The 11,566-nt window shown below is 40.6% G+C and overlaps 1 long non-coding RNA gene across 1 annotated transcript; it reads left to right on the top strand.

Moving 5' to 3' along the window:
* The first annotated feature begins 3,194 nt into the window (after positions 1-3,194).
* Gm5636 lies at positions 3,195-6,693 on the top strand. Its single transcript, XR_001556.3, has one exon. It is a non-coding gene; the product is annotated as a predicted gene 5636 (long non-coding RNA).
* Positions 6,694-11,566: the final 4,873 nt, after the last annotated feature.

Below are 11,566 nucleotides of genomic sequence, written 5' to 3'. Positions count from 1 at the left end.
GGTTAATTTCACCCCTGAGTTTGATTATTTCCTGCCGTCTACTCCTCTTGGGTGAATTTGCTTCCTTTTTTTCTAGAGCTTTTAGATGTGTTGTCAAGCTGCTAGTATGTGCTCTCTCCCGTTTCTTCTTGGAGGTACTCAGAGCTATGAGTTTCCCTCTTAGAAATGCTTTCATTGTGTCCCAAAGGTTTGGGTACGTTGTGGCTTCATTTTCATTAAACTCTAAAAAGTCTTTAATTTCTTTCTTTATTCCTTCCTTGACCAAGGTATCATTGAGAAGAGTGTTGTTCAGTTTCCACGTGAATGTTGGCTTTCCATTCTTAATGTTGTTATTGAAGATCAGTCTTAGGCCATGGTGGTCTGATAGGATACATGGGACAATTTCAATATTTTTGTATCTGTTGAGGCTTATTTTGTGACCAATTATATGGTCAATTTTGGAGCAGGTCCCGTGAGGTGCTGAGAAGAAGGTATATCCTTTTGTTTTAGGATTAAATATTCTGTAGATATCTGTCAGGTCCATTTGTTTCATAACTTCTGTTAGTTTCACTGTGTCCCTGTTTAGTTTCTGTTTCCACGATCTGTCCATTGATGAAAGTGGTGTGTTGAGGTCTCCCACTATTATTGTGTGAGGTGCAATGTGTGCTTTGAGCTTTACTAAAGTGTCTTTAATGAATGTGGCTGCCCTTGCATTTGGAGCGTAGATATTCAGAATTGAGAGTTCCTCTTGGAGGATTTTACCTTTGATGAGTATGAAGTGTCCCTCCTTGTCTTTTTTGATAACTTTGGGTTGGAAGTCGATTTTATCCGATATTAGAATGGCTACTCCAGCCTGTTTCTTCAGACCATTTGCTTGGAAAATTGTTTTCCAGCCTTTCACTCTGAGGTAGTGTCTGTCTTTTTCCCTGAGATGGGTTTCCTGTAAGCAGCAGAATGTTGGGTCCTGTTTGTGTAGCCAGTCTGTTAGTCTATGTCTTTTTATTGGGGAATTGAGTCCATTGATATTAAGAGATATTAAGGAAAGGTAATTGTTGCTTCCTGTTATTTTTGTTGTTAAAGTTGGCATTCTGTTCTTGTGGTTGTCTTCTTTTAGGTTTGTTGATGGATTATCTTCTTGTTTTTTCTAGGGCGTGGTTCCCGTCCTTGTATTGTTTTTTTTCTGTTATTATCCTTTGAAGGGCTGGATTCGTGGAGAGATAATGGGTGAATTTAGTTTTGTCGTGGAATACTTTGGTTTCTCCATCTATGGTAATTGAGAGTTTGGCTGGGTATAGTAGCCTGGGCTGGCATTTATGTTCTCTTAGTGTCTGTATAACATCTGACCAGGCTCTTCTGGCTTTCATAGTCTCTGGTGAAAAATCTGGTGTAATTCTGATAGGCTTGCCTTTATATGTTACTTGACCTTTTTCCCTTACTGCTTTTAGTATTCTATCTTTATTTAGTGCATTTGGTGTTCTGATTATTATGTGTCGGGAGGAATTTCTTTTCTGGTCCAGTCTATTTGGAGTTCTGTAGGCTTCTTGTATGTTCATGGGCATCTCTTTCTTTAGATTTGGGAAGTTTTCTTCAATAATTTTGTTGAAGATGTTTGCTGGTCCTTTGAGTTGAAAATCTTCATTCTCATCCACTCCTATTATCCGTAGGTTTGGTCTTCTCATTGTGTCCTGGATTTCCTGGATGTTTTGAGTTAGGATCTTTTTGCATTTTCCATTTTCTTTGATTGTTGTGCCGATGTTCTCTATGGAGTCTTCTGCACCTGAGATTCTCTCTTCCATCTCTTGTATTCTGTTGCTGATGCTGGCATCTATGGTTCCAGATTTCTTTCCTAGGGTTTCTATCTCCAGCGTCGCCTCACTTTGGGTTTTCTTTATTGTGTCTACTTCCCTTTTTAGGTCTAGTATGGTTTTGTTCATTTCCATCACCTGTTTGGATGTGTTTTCCTGTTTTTCTATAAGGACTTCTACCTGTTTGGTTGTGTTTTCCTGTTTTTCTTTAAGGACTTGTAACTCTTTAGCAGTGTTTTCCTGTTTTTCTTTAAGGACTTGTAACTCTTTAGCAGTGTTCTCCTGTATTTCTTTAAGTGAGTTGTTGAATTCCTTCTTTATGTCCTCTACCATCATCATGAGATATGCTTTTAAATCCAGGTCTACCTTTTCAGGTGTGTTAGGGTGTCCTGGATTGGGCGAAGTGGGCGTTCTGGGTTCTGATGATGGTGAGTGGTCCTGGCTTCTGTTAGTAGGATTCTTACGTTTACCTTTCGCCATCTGGCAATCTCTGGAGTTAGTTGTTATAGTTGTCTTTGTTAAAAGATTGTTCCTCTGTTGATTTTGTTACCCTCTATCAGCAGGCGTGGGAGACAAGCTCTCTTCTCTGAGTTTCAGTGGTCAGAGCAGTCTCTGTAGGCAAGCTCTCCTCTCTCAGGGAAGGTGTACAGTTATCTGGTGTTTGGACCTCCTCCTGGCTGAAGGTGAAGGCCCAAAACAGGATCTTTCCCAGAAGCTGTGTTGCTTTGGCCAGGAAGGTGGCCAGTTGTCTGGAGTCGAAGATGTCGCAGCCTCAGAAGCTCTGTGGCTCTTGCCGGGAAGGTGGCTGGTTGTCTGGAGCTGAGGATGGTGCCGCCCCAGAATCTCTGCGACTCTCTCGCCCGTCCCAGAAACGGCTGGCACTCTGTATTCCACACGGTCACCCGTGCAGCCTGCCCTCCGCGGAGTCCCGGAGCCAAGAAGGCTCCCGCCGGCGCCTGTGCCACAAACCTCTCAGGCCAGGCAGACCCCGTGCTCTCACCAGGAAGGTGGCCGGCTGTCTGGAGCTAAAGATGGCGCCGCCCAGAAGCTCTGCGACTCTCTCGCCCGTCCCAGAAACAGCTGGCACTCTGTATTCCACACGGTCACCCGTGCAGCCTGCCCTCCGCGGAGTCCCGGAGCCAAGAAGGCTCCCGCCGGCGCCTGTGCCACAAACCTCTCAGGCCAGGCAGACCCCCGTGCTCTCACCAGGAAGGTGGCCGGCTGTCTGGAGCTGAAGATGGCGCCGCCCAGAAGCTCTGCGACTCTCTCGCCCGTCCCAGAAACAGCTGGCACTCTGTATTCCACACGGTCACCCGTGCAGCCTGCCCTCCGCGGAGTCCCGGAGCCAAGAAGGCTCCCGCCGGCGCCTGTGCCACAAACCTCTCAGGCCAGGCAGACCCCCGTGCTCTCACCAGGAAGGTGGCCGGCTGTCTGGAGCTAAAGATGGCGCCGCCCAGAAGCTCTGCGACTCTCTCGCCCGTCCCAGAAACAGCTGGCACTCCGTATTCCACACGGTCACCCGTGCAGCCTGCCCTCCGCGGAGTCCCGGAGCCAAGAAGGCTCCCGCCGGCGCCTGTGCCACAAACCTCTCAGGCCAGGCAGACCCCGTGCTCTCACCAGGAAGGTGGCCGGCTGTCTGGAGCTAAAGATGGCGCCGCCCAGAAGCTCTGCGACTCTCTCGCCCGTCCCAGAAACAGCTGGCACTCCGTATTCCACACGGTCACCCGTGCAGCCTGCCCTCCGCGGAGTCCCGGAGCCAAGAAGGCTCCCGCCGGCGCCTGTGCCACAAACCTCTCAGGCCAGGCAGACCCCCGTGCTCTCACCAGGAAGGTGGCCGGCTGTCTGGAGCTGAAGATGGCGCCGCCCAGAAGCTCTGCGACTCTCTCGCCCGTCCCAGAAACAGCTGGCACTCTGTATTCCACACGGTCACCCGTGCAGCCTGCCCTCCGCGGAGTCCCGGAGCCAAGAAGGCTCCCGCCGGCGCCTGTGCCACAAACCTCTCAGGCCAGGCAGACCCCCGTGCTCTCACCAGGAAGGTGGCCGGCTGTCTCCAGTTCTTACTTTTATCATGCTCTAGTTCCAGGGATTGAAATTATGGCATTAGGCTTGATTGTAGGTGCCTTTACTTTTGATTTCTGAATGTTGTGTTATATTTTGAAGTGACTTCTCTCTGCTTTACAATTATTTAAAATGATTTTGTCCCTGTAATCTTTTTAACAATTTTATTTTATCCAACCTGTCTTATACATTAAAGTCTCCACTTATGTGGAATTTATTTTGTGTCAAATGTAAACAATAACCTCAACTTTGCCTTCATGCAACATCATTTACTTGATTGTCTCTTTACACTTGGATTACCTTTAGTATACATTAGACTCCTAACTCTAGTTGCTTACTTTCTATTTTTTCTATTGACAAATCAATTGGTCCATTTTGAAATGATTTTCAGTTTATAAGCAGGCTTCCTAAAGGAGTCCTCCATATTGCTTATATTTTACAGCTTCAACTGTTTCTGGTTGTATCATTAAGTATTTGGCAGGGAAGACTAGAGGGAGAGGGAAAGTCAGTGATGCTAAGACTAATTCATAAAAAAACAAGTACAGGCTTAGGGCCTATCTCAAGGTTTCATGTGAATCAGTGCGGAAATGTTAGTTGATTTACAGTGTGGAAGAAATCCTATTTATCTAATATGTGAGATGCCTTTATAAAGCCTCCCTGGGTGGGGATTTAGAATGTTCACAGTGATTAGGGAGGAACACTGCCACTGGTATCAGTGTGTTGTTGTCTAAATCATTGGTGTAAATAATATGAAAAGTAGTATCTTGAAGAAATGCTGTGGCTATTCTCCCAGGACCTCAATCAACATGTTTACTGCCTTGCTTTATCTAATCTACTGCAGCTCTTTCCTAACATACTTTGATGGGTTCTAGCTATCTTTGGCTACAATAAACACCTGGTATATTTAAGCTTTTACTATTATTATTGCTTAGCTACATAGAATGCTTCTTGTATAGGAATAGACACACTACTGCCAAGAGAGGAAACGTAACCTGCAGCCACTTTTGTATCCCAAATTTACAGACTACGAAGAGCAAACCTAACCCAATGAATCAACCAGATAATCAACTAACTAAAATCATATATAGCAGAGGCAGCATAAAACATCCATAACCTAAATTACTTACTAATATGCTTTTCTGAAAATGTTTGTCACTCAATCCTGAGTCTAAACTTGTTCCTTATCCTGTAAAAATAATATCCAGCTTGCCAAAAATAAAATTAGCTGTCCATTACATGTCAATGTAATTTCTATGCATTGGTATAGAACTGAATCCCGTTGGCTTCTACTTCATCATGTGGTAGAGCTCATCCTTGTTTTCCTGTGATGTCTGATGGAAATGTAAAGATGCAAAAGAAAATTTCCCTTGCTTGATTTTGAAGCAGAAGTTGTGGATAGAAATATGATGGAGCATTTGACAACAGACTTTTTATGCTGGGACTCAACTCTATCTCAATCTTGGTTAGAATAAGTTAGAAGTAAGTAGATGGCAATTTAATTTTCAAACAACTATTTCCTTCTTGTTGGTTTTCTTCTAAGTTCATATAAATCGCTGCTTTCTACTGCATTTTCCCTATCTGTGGGTGCATAGGTATGAGGGGGTTGGAACCTCTTCCATGTATAGATGAGCTCACTGGATCATAAAGTATAAAAGTTTTTATGGTTTATGTGATACTTTAATGGTAGGGGCATTGGAAACAATTCGAGACATATCATCATGCACATAACACAAAACTGAACTGAGGCTCTCATTTGACACATGAGGTAACTGGGGTTGTGAGAGGTTTAATGGCATGCCTGTGCTCACACAGTCAAGAAGGGACAGAATTGTAGAGTCTGGGTCTCTGGACAGTCAGCCCACAATTCTGTTTATTGAAGTCATTCTATTAGAAATGTTAAGTGCATTCTCGGCTACACACCTCTTCTCTCTTTTCTGGGTCACTAAAAGCATGGTAGGTTGGAAAGTAAATGTAGAGGCAAAATTATCCTGGCTTGTTTTCTTTCAATCAGAGTAAAAATTGGGTCTGTCTACATTATCACTTTCTCTGTCCTCTGTAGTAAAGAAAAACAGTCCACTGAATTTTACTTTTTGTGTTACTTGCCTTATTGTACTGAAATTGTTCACACTGCTCATTTTATAGTTTTATTTGAGGAGCTAATGTTACTGCTGAGTTTTAGAGATAGGCTGTGTTTTTTTTTTTCTTTACCAAGTAAAGTTGTCCCTCAGTGTCACGAAATTTGGCGTGGGGGTTGGTTCTAAGATTGGGTATTGATAGTAAGCTGATGATGTTCCTTGTATAAAAATGTCATGGTGCTTGCATATAAATGAATCATACCCTTCAAGATACTTCAAATCATTTTCATTGGATTCCCTATGCTAATAGTATGTGAATTCTATGTAAACAGTTGTTAGGCTGTACTGTTTAGAGCATGGTGACAAGAATAAGTTGACTTTATAAGTTTATTATGGACCGAAATTTTCTCAAATATTTTTGATTTGTGATTGATGGAATGTGGAACAAATGAATGTGGAGGACCAACTGTACTTCATAATTTACAATCTCACTGATATTTAACAAGTTATATTTCTTCTCTTATGTAGGAAATCCTGGGTCTGTTAATCTTAGCCTAAGTATATTTTACCAAATAGGGCCTATGGTTTCTATCCTTCATATCCAGGTCTTGACTCCTTCGTCTTCTTTCAGCTCTAATTCTGACAGTCTCTCTTGACTCCCCCTCCCTGTTCTCTCATTTCCTACTTCTCTTTAGAAATGTTTTAACAATTTACAAGCAGGTTCTAAGCGAGAGTTCCTTTGTCCTCAAATGGGAAGATAAACAATAAAGAGTGCCTACTTCACTTTCGAAGCTCCTTTGTTCATTCTTTCACATCCATAGAGGTCTAAAAGAAAATTCTCTTTTGTTTTTCATTCTCTCAGATCCAAGTGGTATTTAACAAGGTGAAACTTTACTTAGAGCACTAGAGTTTAACTGAAGTAAAAGATTCTCCTTTGCTCAAACCTATGAGAATATCCAGGGTTGAATTTAGAGAACTCTTCACATTTTGAGCAAGGCTCTTAGTGCTTTTGGTATCTCAGCTTCAACCACAAGTTTTTCAGATAATACTTGGCATTAGCTTTACCTTAACAGACATTACCAGTGATCTGAAACAACCACATGTGATTGAACAGAGACCAGAATGAATTAATGAAGTACTTCAGTATCTGGAGTCTTTACAATTTAGTAAGTTATTCTTTTGTTTTATAACTGGTTAGGGGACTATGGACTCAAACAGATGAAACTTACCTCTCATTTTCTTTCTTGCAGCAGACACTGGTTAAGTCATCACCAATTTTGCGTGGAAAGGGTCTAGAGTAATTGGTCTGCCCTGTCAGCTAGGTCAACCTTTAAATTGCAGTTGATGATATTGTCATTTGCAGGTAAGCCCTACCACTGGATCCCAAGGGGGAGATACATTTCTCAAGGCATCAAAGAGAGACACTGTGGATTTAGAAGAAAAATAATAGATCATATAAAATATGGAGAGAGGCAAAATTATTAAAAAGAGGGAAGATTTGCCTCTGGGTATGTCTGCTTGGCCTCATGGGATTTGATTCTGTTTTGATTTGTTTTATTTTGTTTGACTTTTCATTTAACATACATTGATATGGTGCTCCCTCTGCCTAGGCACTGCCTTTTGTCCTGTGCCTCTCAAGGCTCTTTGCTTTAGAATCTCTTTAGTTAAAGTGAGAAGTGTGAAGGTTGGTTTATGCCTTCTTTGCAGCTCCTGCTGCTGCTGATCACTTGGGCCACTTTGCTTCACTTCCCCTGTCCATTACTTTGACACTTGGCAAGATCAAATCCACCTTCCTTTCAACTCAGAGCTCTGAAAGTTGGCAGTATCTTTATCCAAGTATTAGGGGTGTACTGAGTAAATGGACATGTATGAGCAATGGCTAACAAGAGTGAGCATGTGGGGGCTACCTTGGTGTCTGTCAATAACATACAGACTTTTAGAAAGTTGAGGGTCCTGAATGTAGACATTATTTATGACTTGTATAAGGTATGGTAGTGCATCATGGCCTTAAACATTAGCTGTGACCCTGGCATTTTTAATTTTCAGAGCTTTGATGTCCTGTAGATAATATTGAGGCCAGTAATTCTTTCTTAGCTTTTAGATTTTCTACACCTAAGCAGTGTGATAATCAGAAAAATCTTTAAAGTAGGTGTTTTGCTAATTATTTTTAGTGGGCTATTTTCACATTTATTTATATAATTGAGCAATTGACTCAGGTTTCCAATATCCTCATTGGTAAGTCCTGTACCTGGGCCTGCTTTCTGTTGTATGTTTTCTTAATATTTCTCTACACACATCCATTAACTATGTCAGGAGTTCTGTTCTATCAGAATGTTGCTGTACTCAGTGCAAAAGTATAACTGATGTACCTTGTACATATACTATGCTAATCTCTTTCTTCTCCCAGACAAGAATTCTCAGTATAATCTAAGTATAAACTATTTTCCCAAAAGACCTATCTTAATTATTAAATCATTACCACTCTACTCTCTTCTTTAATATCAAGTGTTTAGATAGTTGACAAGTTTATGCTAAAAGAATTTGGTAAAAGAATTCATGGTGTTGGTGCTATTTGGTCTTTAATTCTAGTGTGATTTTTTTTTCATAAATGTGGATATGCTGGTCTAATTTGGGAGAGACTCTTTAGCATAGAAACACAGAGATGCAATCTGAGTTTGAGACCAGCCTGGTCTACATAGGACCACATGGGAAGAACCTTTCTTAAGGAAGAAAGCAAAACAAAACAGAGAAGGGCTAATGAAAGGCCTTGCTCTAGCCAAGTATAACGAGTGCTCTATGTTAGAAACATAGAAGAGCATGCCAGTGTATCTTTCCACAGTGCCAACTGGATAACAATACAATTACAAGATTGGGTACTTCCAACAGAAACAATTTGCTATGTGGTTCTTCTTATAAAAAAAAAAAAACAACCAACCAACCAACCAACCAAACAAACAAACAAACAACCAAACAAACAAAAAACAACTTTAATAATAAAGGCAAGGTCTTTTAGTCTTATCCCATCTTAATTACTAATATCAACTCTCATATTGTAGACACATTGTATATTGTGCAATCTCTCTGTGTGTGCTTGTGTGCATGTGGGTGTGTATGCACATGTGTGTATGTCTGTCTGTGTGTGTAAATGTGTAAGTTTATAAGAATCTAAAAAGGCTGAAGCAAAAATTTAAAAAAATTCAAAGAAGCCCCAAAGACAGAAATTCCTAAGGATGCAAAAGTAGAAAGGGATCTACCTTGCCATCTGTTGGATCTCTGCTGTTGCTGCCCCCACTGCTGTCTCTAGCACCACCTCAGTGGAGTCAAGTTGCAGTGTTGCAACTGAGGTGAAGTAGTAAGATATGAAATCATGAAGGTTCTAAAAGCACAGAGCAGGATCAAGATCCAACAAGCAAATTGTGGCCAGATGGCCAGTGGATATAGATGGAGGAACATGAAGATGGACATATGAAAATTCAGAATTCTTCCTCAGTCTCTTGACTAGCATACTGGATGATGTGAAGAAAGGTTGGTGGAACCATTTTCTTGATAGTGTTAGATGTCCTTTTTAGTTGGTTCAGGGGAAGGATTTGCTCTCTTTTCTTGGTCATTTATGTCTGATATTTTGCAAGGAATGTCTTCTTCTGAAGCCATTTTAATACATGCATGTGTTCCTGTAGTCCCAATTTATTTTGACAAAATTTATACCACAGTGCTACTTTAATATTTAGGGATAAGTTCTTCATCAGTCTGTGCTTCACAGATGCTGCTGGATGGTATTGTTCACATGTCCACCATAGTGCAGAGTTGTCCTTAAAATGTTGTTGAATAGTTCTTATAAAATGAAGTCTCTCAGGTCAATGACAGCCTGAAAGATCTGAAAAATCATTGTTACACACAACGTGAAGTAACTTAGTGAATGACAAAGCTGATTTCAAAATAAGGCAAAAGAAAAAGACTTAGTTTGGAAAACCCATTTTTTTCCCATATAAAATAGGGGGACTGTCCTACTGTTCTCTTACTGACAAATAGATATATACTATTGCAATTAGATGAAATATTAGCAAACTTTCCATCTACCCATCAAGGTACTAAGGCTTTTAGCTCTATTTCCTCAATATATTTTCTTTTACAACCTGCACAACTTTGGTTATCCTTTGGCATAAACCTGAACAGTGGCAAAAGATAACTCAGTATTTCCATTTTCCCATAACAATTTTTCCCTTTGCTCCACTAAAGTCTTTTCTGCAAAGCACATAGCACATAAACCACAAAATGTTTAGTAAAATGTGAATAGGATGTTACAATTGTTTTTGATGCTTAAAATTACACACACACACACACACACACACACACACACACATACATACATACATACACACAATTTTCACCCTAAAACAGAAGAATACACTTTCTTCTCAGCACCTCACGGCACTTTCTCCAAAATCGATCATATAATTGGTCACAAAACAACCCTCAACAGATACTAGAAAATTGAAATAATACCGTCATGCATCCTATCAGACCAACAGGGCCTAATGCTGGTCTAAAAAAAACAGCAAACACTACAGAAATCCCACATACAAGTGGAAACTGAACAACTCTTTACTCAACGATAACTTGGTCAGGGAAGAAATAAAGAAAGAAATTAAAGACTTCCTGGCATTTCATGAAAATATTGACACATCATGCTCAAACTTATGGGACACAATGAAAACAGTGGTAAGAGGAAAGAGTGCCCTGGTAAAGAAACTGGAGAGATATTACACTAACAACTTAACAACATAGCTGAGAGCTCTAGAAAAAAAAAAAGAAAGAAACAAACTCACTCAAGAGGAGTAGAAGGCAGGAAATAGTCAAACTCAGGGCCTAAATCAACCAAATAGAAACAAAGAAAGCAATACAAAGAATAAGCAAATGCTTTAGGGTGTTTTAGTGTGAAATGTTCTGTAGATATTTGTTAAATCCATTTGGTTCTCTGTTGTCTCTGTTTAGTTTCTGTTTCAATGATCTGTCCATTGGTGAGAGTAGTGTGCTGAAATCTCCCACTATTATTGTGTGGGGTTCAATGTGTGTTTTGAGCTTTAGTAAAGTTTCTTTTACTCTTGTACTTGAGGCATAGATGTTCAGAATGGAAACTTCATATTGGTGGATTTTCTCCTTGATGAATATGAAGTGTCCTTCTTCATCATGCTTAATAACTTTTGGTTGAAAGCCTATTTTATTGAATATTAGGATGGCAACTCCTGCTTGTTTCCTAGGACCATTTTCTTGGAAGGCCTTTTTCCATCTTTGTTACTCTGAGATCTTGTCTGTCTTTGTTTTTGAGCTGTACATCTTGTTTGTGTACCCAGTCAGTTGGCCTATATGTTTTTATAGGTGAGTTGAGTCCATTAATATTGAGGGGTATTCAGGAGAGATGACTGTTGGTTTCTGATGTTTGTTTTTGTAGGTGGTTTTATGGGCTGTGGCTCTCTGCTTTTGACTTTGTGTGAGATGGTGAATATCTTGTCCTTCCTTTGGTGCAGGTATCTTCCTTGTGTTGGAGTTTTCCTTCCAACTTGGTTTGTAGATAGATACTGTTTGAATTTGGTTTTGTCCTGGAATATTTTGGTTTCTTCATCTATGTTGATTGAGTGTTTTGCTGGGTAT

This window comes from Mus musculus, chromosome X (assembly GCF_000001635.26).
Source record: "Mus musculus strain C57BL/6J chromosome X, GRCm38.p6 C57BL/6J".
Classification (NCBI taxonomy): Eukaryota; Metazoa; Chordata; class Mammalia; order Rodentia; family Muridae; genus Mus; species Mus musculus.
Note: the sequence above shows the minus strand (reverse complement) of the source record. Positions and strands in the feature narration are given on the sequence as shown.